Here is a 12,179-nt window from a genome sequence, read left to right as displayed (position 1 = left end):
TGAGGAAGAAATTCTTTACTATGAGGGTGATGAGGCTCTGGAACAGGTTGCCCAGAGAAGCTGTGGATGACCCATCCTTGAAGTGTTTCAAGCCAGGTTGGATAGGGTTGTGAGCAACCTGGTCTAGTGGAAGGTGTCCCTGTCCATGGCAGTGGGATTGGAACTAGATGATCAAGGTAACTTCTAACCCAAACCACTATATGATTCTATGTTGATCTCTTCATAACGGGGAAGCTCCATTCTCCAGCTGGCCTGTCTGCCTTTGCTGCATATACATTGTATATTCAATATATTCTCTGTGTTTTTCCCATTCTAACATTACATGGCAGAAAGTAGCTTGCAAAGCTTGCCCATTGCCATTATGGAATTGTTGATGAAGGCTCTATGCTGAAGTCCATTTCCTCAATCATTACAGATGATCTTTAAAGACAAAAGTTTGTTATTACACAGCTTGTATAAGAATTAAGGCTTTGTAGAGAATAATAATAATAATTAGACTGTTTTCCAAGAAATTACAATAGCAATGTAGCTTATTACATATTTCAATCCAAGATTTTTGCAGTCAGATTATATTCAGTATATTAAAAATATAAGAATTTTAATTTAATCCAGGTACATTTTTAATGAACAGTTAATCAGGTAATCAGAGAAGACCACAAATCTTACATGCAAATATATTCTACATGTATGTCTTGCTACAAAAAATACAAATCATAACAGTGAATTAACTTGTTTTAATGAAATATTACATGACTAAGTTCTTATATACTGTGAAATGTGAGTTATAATGTGAAATTAGTTTTCAAAGCCAAAAGATGATATAAGACCAACAGTGATCCACGCTCTTTTTATGCTCTCTTATTGGTTTAGTCACAACATAGCTCATTATAAGGTTTACTGTTCAATGGAAAAGGAGTTTTCTAGGTCAAGAAATTTAATTTCAGAATGACTTTGATTAAGTGATATTTATATCAAAATACAATACAAAACCCTTTTGCTTTTGTTTTTTCCTATTTAGGCACCTCAAATTCTCCTAGAAAATCCCAGCACAGTATAAATAGTGATTTCATACAAAAAATGTTAGTAGCTGCTTAATATAATCAGGTGTTAGAATAATGATAATGACTACCTCATCATATTGGTAATTTTTGCATTCTGTTAGCAAATTTTGCTTTTGCTAACATGATGCAAAAGTTGTTAATATAATGAGTGCCATTGTATTAGCAACTTTATATCACATTAACAAAGATTAAATTTGCTAATGTAGTATGACAGTCACTAAAGTAAGATTAGTGTAAACAGAGAGCAAAATCTCTGTAGACCTCCTAAAGGTAATGCTGAACATGTAAGAAATGCCATTTGTCCTTCCTTTGGTAGCTATACCTTGAGTTCCCTAAGTGTTACATCCATCTATGTTCACTGAACATTCTCCAGAAAGGACCGTTTTATTGAACACTATCAGACAACAATTAACTTTTGATGCAAAATCATGCACCATAAAGTTATTTGTTAAAAGATAAGTGACTTTTAAAATGGATCAGCTGATATTTATACAACATAGAGATATGTTCATGAAAACTGACATTAGTAATATTGCTGATTAATTTACATAGGACCTTCCATGATGAGCATACTGCCGTCTATACAAATGTAGAACAGATACAGCAAACATCATGGAGGTCTCCCAAAAGAGACTTCACAAGTTAGAAATTTGTGGCATAAACGCCACAACATCAAATGACAAACGGCCCGAATACAATGATCTTTGTGCTTGTATAACACAACAACACAATGGCTGCACAACCCCATCCACACCTGCACAAGTGACTTGGGAAGTAAGATATGCTTAACCATGTATGTACCAAGGAGGATTAAGAGGCTTTAGCTGTGTCAATGCTCCTTGACTCCTGCTGCAACACAGGCATCATTCAGGTTCAGGGTGTAATGCTTCTACTTGCTTTCACCTCTCTGTCCCAGACTTCAAAGGATACTCTCAGGCTTGAGGAGCTAAAGGGAAGCTGCAGCACTTTGTGAGTATGGAAATATAGGTCTGTCTTCTCAGAGGAAGCCTAACCTTGCCTAAATGGTTTACCTTTAATGAGCAGCTAAGTAACATGTTAAATTAAAAACGAGTTGTGATGAACTATTCCTATAAGAGAGGTTTAGAAGTGGAGCTTGTTCTCACCTTCCATATTGAGACTTTTAGGTCAAGCCACATACCAAATTTGGGCAGTATTATCTTTCTTATATCCTGTCTCAGAACAACGTACAAAATATAAATGCTCCTTCCTTAAGTCCACATGCATCCAGTGTTGGGATTTATTAGACTACAACCTGCAGGTGCTTGAATTCAATTCTGGTTTGAAAAAAAGTGAAAATTAAAGGCAATGGTTAGTCAACACAACAACTTTTTACAGTAGCAAGCAATTAAACACCACTAAAGTATTCTGAGGAGAAAGAACAACTGCTTGTCTACCATCTAGGAAGGAAAACCATGATATCAGAAAGGCAGTAGACATAGGCTTTCAATGAATAACCTCAACACAGCCTCATGCAAAGAATGACTAATCTAGAGTTTCTGTCTTCCTTTCAGAAAAAACACCAGTAAATTCAGCCCATATGATGTAGTAACAAAAACTAAAAGCAAGCAGAATTCCTGCAGAACTGCTGAGGAGACTGGGAACCCTGAAAGTAAACTTGAGAACCGTACAGATAAATAAAACATGCTCCAAATTTTTATTTGCTTGTGTTTGATTTCCTTTTATAGCAAATGAGTCAGTTTTGTGGTCAAGCATTAGCTAGTTAGAATTAGCACATAAGAATCATCTGAGCTGCAAAGTCCTAGATACAGTGGCAAAACTTAGGTACCACAACCAGGTACCTAAGTAAAGGAAGGGGCTGAAGGGGGAGATAGATATTTAAGATATTTAAGATATTTAAGATATTTAAGATATTTAAGGTATTTAAGAAGGTTCATCTGTTGAATATGAAGGGCCTTTTGACATCAGAAGTTAAAACTGGATTCACAGCTTTTTGTTAATATGTACTTTTACTATAAACAGTAGGCTGAACTGAAAAAAAATCTGGTTTTGTGATAAACTGGAGTTCAGTTCATAGTACTGAAATATAAAAAGGAACAACCATGAGTTTTTCATTTCTTTTCCTCCAATTCTTGGAATGTGATTTCTGTGAACAATTGTTTAATTAGAAGACCATTTCTTTCAGTGAAGTGTACAAGTGACATCCTAACCACTTATTGTTATGAACAGCATGTGGCTTTTTTCTTTGCTAGAGTACTATTTCTGGAGACAATTCATGACCGCATTCTAATATGGAAAACTGTGTTCTGCTCATCTAAATTTCACTGGCACAGGTGAGGGTTTTGTGTTTGGGGGTTTTTTTTCCTTTTTTTTTTTCCATCCAGGAATCCTATTCTATCTTGCTCAGTTTTATTTGACTCTGACAGTTCACAGCTGAGCAGTTCAGAGAAATACACCGCTTTAATTCACCTCACTTGACAATAGCAGGACCTGATCCTGCAAGTCAGCTTTAAAATTGCATTTGGAAGCTGTCATAGAAATCATGTGAGAGATGAACCGTTTCTCACCATTTCTGAAAATTAGGTCACTTATTTAGGACATTGAAAAGAACTTAGGAGTTATGACTTGAGGCACACATTACATTTTTTTTGTCAGTGTACTCCCTTTACCTAACGTACAGATTCATAATAATGTAATTATAATAAGACAATCTGTCTTTAAAAGTTCCTTTACAGACATATTTCATGACACAACTCTTTATGTTTATGTTGAACTCTATGAATGATGATGGGCCTTTTTTCACAAAGTTTCCATAATGCCAGAGATCTTTGGATTGAGCACAAGAAAATTTATGTCATACAGGTATAGAACCACAAAGCAACAAAAGCCTAAACCAGGGCAGAAACCCTAGATGACAAGCAACATGGCAACTGGGGCAGGTGTTTGAGGAATGTATTCTATTCTCCTAAGGCACAGAGACAGAGGGGGGCAAGTGACATAAGAAGCAGGAAAAGCAAAGTAATTTGCTGATATTTTTTCCCTTGTGTTCTTTGTCCCACATAATTTCAGCATGCACTACACACAATTCTACTCTGCCATTTTCAGTCTAAACTTAGCCTGTTTGCATAATTTCCTTGTCTCATTGACAGCCCTCATGCATATCTGTGGATTAGTAGAGGATTGTGTTAGAGGAGATGACCAGGTCTTTCTGCTCCAGTGCCACATATTGGCCTTGACACTTGAGTCATTGGAGAATCCCTGCCAGGGGCAGTAGTTCCAGGACTGATGTCTCTGGGCCAGCCACTAGAAGTCAGCAGTCATATACACTCTCACAAACAGCTCACGAGCTCTCACCAAAAAAAAAAAAAAAAGAAAAAGGAAAAAAAAGGTCTGTAATGCCTATAGGAAAAGCATCTTGCTAACTGCAACCTGTATACCTATATACAGAATCCTGGGTTCTGCTAGAGCACCTTGGAGTGCCAAGAGCTGCCCAAACACACTCCTTTAAGCACGAGTAAGGTGCGTATTCCCAAGAGTTTGTATCTAACATCTTCACAGCAGCAGACAACTGAGCTGCCATTTAGGCATCTCTCCTGGGTTCCCTGTGTCTGGAAGGGAAGTACAGTTTGTGGGGAGGAAGGACTAAATGGTGATTGAATAGCATCGAGCAAATGTTGGAACTATCATAAAGGCTGTTGGGGTTGGATACTACCATAAAAAGGCCATAGTATTACCATACTGTCCTTAGACAATACATTATTATTTTTAGTGTCATGTGTTGCATTACATTGTCTGATAAAAGTAAAATACAAGAGTTTGCTAGATGACTTGATTTCTGCCCTTGTCAGATTATTTTGTTTAGTTTCTGATGAAAATGTAAGACAAGCTTTGCAAAATTATTACTGTGGATTTTCTTTTCAGTTTCTTTTCCCTTCCTATTGCCATGTCTAATCTATTTATCTATAGCTCAAATATTGATTTATGTCCACTGGAATGATAGATAGATATCCTGTAAGTGATACCACCTTATTTTTGTTGCATTATATACAGTGAATGGATACTCTGAATTGCACTTGTGAATAAAAGCATTGCAAATTGTTATTAATTATACTCTAAAGAAGATATAATCCACTGTTGAACTTTCCAGAAAAGGTAAAATACAATAATTCTTCTCTTCACTAAACAGTTTTTTCTTTATTATGGGACAGCTGATGAACACAATATTGCTTCTACTGTGCAGTCCTGAAAGTGCCAGTTGGGTGAAAACATATTTTTAGGTACTTAAAATAAAAATACCAGAAAGTAACAATAGTGTGCATGGAAGCTCCATGTATGTCCGCTTAACAAAAATAGCCTTTGAACTGCAAGAAATTTGGTGTTGATTACTGTTCACCGAAAAAATAATTACAAAATGTTATTCATCTATTTCTTTTCCTGACCATGTGTTTATCTATCATTTTGCAGTTTCAGCAGAGCAGATGTGCTATGACAGAAACACCAGCTACAGTATTTGCTCCACATATAGAAACAACAAGCAAATGTGACTCATATCCTGGATTACATTAAACAAAATAGAAAAGTGACAAAAAAAATCTTTTAGTCTAACAACAGATTTTAATTGCAAACTAAATTGAAATTCATTTGTTTTAAAAAGTGTTTTCAAATGTTAACTCACAGATTTATACTGTAGTATTTGCCAAAAATGTTAATGTTGTGAGGTGAAATTCTGTTTCTAATGAGGTCACTAGAGCTTTGTCACGGCATCTGGGGCAAGAGTCCATCTTGGTCCTTTATTTGGTTCCCCCTGGTAATTTTATGTACATCACATAAGCACTAAGCTTTAACTTGTCTTTAAAAAAAAAAAATCCCTAAGGCTGCAAATGATTAAATGCAATTAAGGATTTGTCCATAAAAGATGTAATCAACAATTACCATTCAATGATTGGCTGCAGAGACCCAGGCTTGAAATATGAGCCTGGGTCTCAAATGTCTTTTACTTTAACACAAGTAGGTCTTCTGCTCTTGACCTATTAAAATTTTGTTTGCTATTATACTTGCTGGTGAACGACTCATGCGGAAAGGTGTTGAGGAAATGAGCCAATGTGTTCCCCAGGTGATATAAATGCTTTATCAAACTGATCCCTGCCTTGTTATGTAAACTATACCAGGTACTGTTCGTTTTAAACAGAGAGATAAACAGATCTAATATGCTTCAGGGCATCATGCTTTATGCATGAACTGCTTTTTATTTTTATATTAAAGATTTTCTTGACACAACTCTTTGCAATGAAGGAAAGCTCCAACATAATGTCTTAACTACAACCACTGCAGCACCTGCAAATTCAAACTACTGAGACTTTTATTCCCTGATCAGATAGTCCCATGCTAACCTATTTAATTAATTCTTAATAAACAATTAATTTTTTAGTGAAATACCACTTGCGATGAGAAAGTCTCTCTCAAAAGATAAATGAAATAATCCTCTGAGAAGGAATTTATAAATAACTTGCTCTATCCATCTATTTACAATATTTAGCTACCTACCCTTTGCTTTTGGTTGTCTGATCTATCACTTGATTTTTTATTTATTATACAGTTTTAAATCTGAAGTGATATCAGATAGAACATTTTTAACCTTCCCATAAGTAATATCCAGTTTCTTTTTATAGCAATGGGATTAAATTCTACTCTCAGTTTTCATGGGAGCAAATGCAGAATATCACCAAAGATTTCAGTTAGTTAAGATTTATATCCATAAACAAGACCAGAATTTAGTCAGCTGTCTTAAATTTGAGACATACAAGATTAAAATAGACACATTTATTCTCTCATTTAAAAAAATGGATCTACAGAGTGTTACAAGGATCCACTTTGAGAACTGTATACACTTTTAGCATAAAAATTGTGAAAAATTTGCTTGTTCTTGACTTAATATTCAATGTCATCCTCCAAAATTTTAAGGACAGCTATAGAACCCTATTTTCTTACAACTGCATAAGAAGAAAGAGGAAAAAATTCATGTCTATTGTCATACACACAGAAATATTTATTTATCCTACCTAAAACAAGATTTGAAGTACATTTCTCAATCTCAGCACAGTCTTAATTATGGAGTCACTAGTGACACCCTTGTATGAATATGTACGTATGTACGGACTAGCATGTACATACTAGTGCAGATATACCTAAGTGTATTCAAATGGCTTTTGCATATCCTCCTTTTAAGTTATTAATTAATAACTAGTAATAATTAATTAATAAATAATCAATGGATTAATTAGTTACTAATTAATTAATAATAATTGGTCAAAACGGTTTATAGAACATTACTTGTATTATAGTCAATACAAGTGTAATTACTCTCAGGCTGATAAGACTAGTAGGTTGAGACTGCCTTAGTTCACATTTTCAAGGCTGAAGAAAAATTCACTACCTGATAAAAGCCTTTTTTTTGGCAAGCACATATGCACAGAGATAGCACAAAGAGCATGATTTTAATGCTGAAGGTATCTGATTAACATGTGAAAACTGAGTAATATAACATTCTTCACTAAAAGAGTGGTTCGTTTGTATTCATATTGTAATGTTTACTTTTCTGGAGACATGATGCCTTCCTTCTCTTTATTCCATGTGCAACTCAAAATAGAAAAACTAATAAAATTTAACTATCCACAAGTCTTTATTGTGGAAGGACTGAATTATAACTTTTTAAATTAGTCAAGTAAAGAATCATTACAGTAGGACTCTAGGGCAGGAATGTGTTAATAAAATCATACTCTCTGCCTTTTCATTTAAAATAATCCCCTTGAGCTGATTAAATGAAATATCACTTGTTTAATAACTGACAGAACATTATTTTTAAGCAGAAATGTTTTGCATATCTTCCTATCCTGTTTTTAATTCTAGGCACAAAGTAGTGAAGGCACTGACATCACACAAAGGGAGTAGAGTTTAGCACTTGGATATAGTTTGTCCTGTCATAGTGGCATCTATAATTTAGTGTGAAGCAGTGAGGTAGACAGAGGATTATCATTAGAAATCATCCTGAACAGGGATATAAAACACAGTTGCAATAACACTTGTCAGAAAGGTGACTGCAGTCAAAACTAATATCCAAGAGTTTCAAGATAAATGCTGACACTGCAGCCATCTTACAAAGACTGTTATTGTTCAAAAAAAAAGGCAAAAACCACCCAAACCAAAAATGAAAAAACCCAAACCAAACTGTGAACATTTCCCAGAGCGAACAAGTTAGTGTGAAGTTTGTATCAGAGGTGGCATAAACTTAGTGAAATTTGTGGTAAATAAAGCCCTTCTTTACCTGAATAAGGTACTCTATATTGCTACAGAGAAAGAATCAGTTAGTCTGTCTGACTTAACTTGAAACTACTCTAAATTTCTCCCTCCACCCCCTCCCCCTTATCTGGAGTGTGTGAGTGCAATACTCAGGTGAATAACTGCTGCTTCCAGGTTCACTCCCTCTCCCTGCGGACCACTTCCTCAATCTTTTGTATTCTCCAAAAAACACTTGATTTTCTTCGTCTTTATACTCATCTCTGTCTCAGAATGCAGTGTGATTTTATAGTCTTTTACTGACGATTTTGTAACTGCAAAGACACAAGGAAACTCCCAAAGCATAATTATAGCCTTGGAGGTAAGTATAGTAACTTCATCGTGTTTGTTTATTTAGCAGTAATAATGCATATCTCCATATAAAACCAAACAAATGCACAAGAGTGCTGCCTCCTTAGTACACTGACTCATAGCACAGATGTACTGCAGGACAAGAAACAGGTGCTGTGTACTAGGTATTTCTTCTGCTACAGGCAACCTGTCCTGATCAGAGACACAGAACAGACACAGTGTTTGTGGGTCTATAGAGCCTAGTATTCCAGATAGGATGGACTTCTGGCAGTGGCCATCGTTGCTGAGAAATGGGAGAAAAGTCTGCTATAATCTTTAGGTTCTTGAGCCCCAGCCATTTTCAGTACATAACATATTCTGAGTCTGATGTTGTTCATTTACTAACCACTATTTTCTAACGTCTACAACCTTTTGTCTGAAGCAAGCAAGGAGGAGATTCTTCAGAGGAGACATAAGTGTAATGTGTGAAGTGATCAGCTAATAGAAGCTCTTGAGTTCTATCATACAGGATTATGCGGTATTATAGAAACTTAACCGAAAACAGAACGAGACTTATCTTGTGTTGGTCTAATGTTATATTTAATGAAAAACAAAGGAGAGTATGAGTCCTTGTTAATAAAGGACTTAAAAAGACTGACCGCTTGTTCGACAATTTCTGTGTGATTATGACAAACATCTCTGGAAAAAGAGCCAGAAGATCTATGGTGCACCATTAGATAATGTGCGTGTAGAAGACCTTTCTCCCCAAATCACCAATTGGTATCTCAACTGACTTGAAGCGCAATACACTTCTCTATAAAAATATTTTAACTGAAATTAGAAGGGAATGCTGTCACTGTATATAAATGTCCACATATTTAAAAAGTCTGCTCTGCTCCTGACTGCAGGGTTAGTTAGTGTCGAGTTCCACACATACACAGCACTTGACAAACATGCTTCCTTTTACCTGTTTTGCTGCTCTTCCATCTGAGTTTTACTAAATGCTTTTGTCTCCTTGTAAAAAGATACCTAGGGTTTTGCATGTCACCTAATTTACTTTGCTCTTTGTTCTCCAAATTAACACCTTGCATTTAACTGCCCACACTTTACATGTTCCTGTTGTCTTTACTGTGATGGATTTATAGATTTTCTGAGAGATTGGAGTTTCACAATAACCTCAGGAATTTCATCATTAGAGAGTCATTACTACTCTTAGTAAGTTCACATATAATGTCATTCAGCAGTGCTGTGGAAAAGGACCAGGGTGTCCAGGTCGAAGAAAGTTGAATATGAGTCAGCAGTGCCCTGGCAGCCAGGAGGGCCAACCTGAGAGGTATCAGGCACAACATCACCAGCTGGTCAAGGGAGGGGATTGTCCCACTCTGCTCTGTGCTGGTGCGGCCTCACCTTGAATATTGTGTGCAATTTTGGGCACCGCAATATAAGAAAGATAATAAGCTCTTAGAGAGCATGCAAAGGAGGGCAATGAAGATGGTGAAGGGCCTGGAGGGGAAACTGTATGAGGAGTGGCTGAAGTCACTTGGTCTGTTCAGCCTGGAGAAGAGGAAACTGAGTGGAGACCTCATTGCAGTTACAACTTCCTTGTGAGGGGAAGAGGGGCAGCCACTGGTCTCTTGTCTGTGGAGGTCAGTAACAGGACCTGAGGGAATGGCCTGAAGTTGTGTCAGGGGAGGTTTAGGTTAGATATTAGAAAAAGGTCTTCACCCAGAGGGTGGTTGGGCAGTGGAACAGGCTCCCCAGAAAAGTGGTCACAGCACTAAGCCTGACAGAGTTCAAGAAGCATTTGGATCATACTCTCAGGCACATGGTGTGACTCTTGGGGATGGTCCTGTGCACGGCTAAGGATTGGACTCAATGATCCTTGTGGATCCTTTCCAACTCAGCATATTCTGTGATTCTGTGATGAATTATGGATTACAGTTTTCCAATACTGCCTAATGAATCTATGGATTACAATTTCCCATTATGGACTATATTCAGCTCTTTCCTTTATTTAAAATATCCCAGCTTACTTGGTATAAGTAGTGGTGGTTTGTGATGTGAATAATTCTGCCTACACCATGATATTGACCATAATTATATCAGAGGCTCAACTGTAACTATTTTTGAACCAACTCCTTTTATTAATATGAAAGATCAAGGTAGAAAACAGACCCTTTACTTCTGTGTGCCAAGAAACACAAGTGTTTCAAGTATCAAGACGTGGTCATTGAAATCTTGTCAGGGTGTGAAATTTCTGAGTAGTCAAAGTCATCCACCATTATTCTTCAGTTAGATTCTGTGACTCTTTTATCTCCCTCAATACTCCTCACTCATTATCTTTTAACTCATTATCCTTTTCCTGGCCAACATGTCTGGATATGCACCACATGCATCCCTGCACGCTTAAGGATTGGTATTTCTACATATATACATATGTAGAGAAAAATTAATTTTGAATACTTCATTCTGATATCAAATTATTCCATAAAGATGTCATGATCAGTAAGATCTAACATTATCCATGATCTCCAGCTGGTGGTATTTTCTTTCAACAGTGCCTGGTTCCATAACATTTAAAATAAACATAACTTAAGTTTGAAATTATGCAGCTCAGAGCACAAACAATGAAGTGTGCAATTTCTTTTTTTGGATGTATAATCACTGTTAGTCAGTAATCACAAAGACTTAACAAACATAAGGTGTCAAAACCTGACTGCTTTATTTGCAGCACACATAGTTTGCATTGTAAGAACATTTACGTGAATATATTGGCAGTGGACAATTACAGAAGATTTAAAAAATATATTTTCCTAATGTGGAGGTATGAACCTGCCTGCAGACTGTAGAGAAAAGCATAATTTCTGAGTTTGTTTCTGAGAAAAGATATCTCATGGTTCAAAACGAAGATATGTTATATATATTAAATGGGAGTTATAAAGCAAGCATATACTGAATTTCTTTGCTAGCAAAAAAGAAGTCTAGATTTACAGTAAATTTACTTTCCTTCATAGCTTGAAAACTGCATTAAGTTAGATGGAGAGGAATAAATTTAATCAAAACACTGCTGGATAAAATAACTTGGATTTAGGAGTCTGCAGCAGCTACTGCCAAAAGAAAGCTGTTGTGATTTACCAAAGTTAACAATATTCATTGTTTAAAAATCCAAAGGCAAAATACTAACAAAACTTTACTAAATTGCCTGTAGTATTTAATGTGGCAAACTACTTTGTTGCAATGAATTTATCTAATGGATTGCTCATAGTTGCATTTCACATAGGAAATGCTAGCACAGATATATTTCAAACTATGTTCTCACTATAAAAAAATCCTGAAAAGAAGAAAAAATTACCATGATGTCATGAAGTTAAAGACAATCCTCATCCCCACTGCAAATCTATAACATTTAGCGTAACACTGGAACAACTTTGCTACACAAGTTGGAAATTTGCATTGTTTATAATGGGAGCAGGATTTGGGTGATAAACTTCTTTATGATTTGGATTTTGGACTAAG

General features: G+C 36.0%; 1 protein-coding gene across 8 annotated transcripts in view; it reads right to left on the bottom strand.

The window, feature by feature from the left end:
* Nucleotides 1-12,179, bottom strand: part of NPAS3 (neuronal PAS domain protein 3) — a 621,722-nt gene that overhangs the window by 74,052 nt on the left and 535,491 nt on the right. The window lies entirely within an intron of this gene.

This window comes from Neopelma chrysocephalum, unplaced genomic scaffold, assembly GCF_003984885.1.
Source record: "Neopelma chrysocephalum unplaced genomic scaffold, ASM398488v2 Primary Assembly neopelma1_24, whole genome shotgun sequence".
Classification (NCBI taxonomy): domain Eukaryota; kingdom Metazoa; phylum Chordata; class Aves; order Passeriformes; family Pipridae; genus Neopelma; species Neopelma chrysocephalum.
Note: the sequence above shows the minus strand (reverse complement) of the source record. Positions and strands in the feature narration are given on the sequence as shown.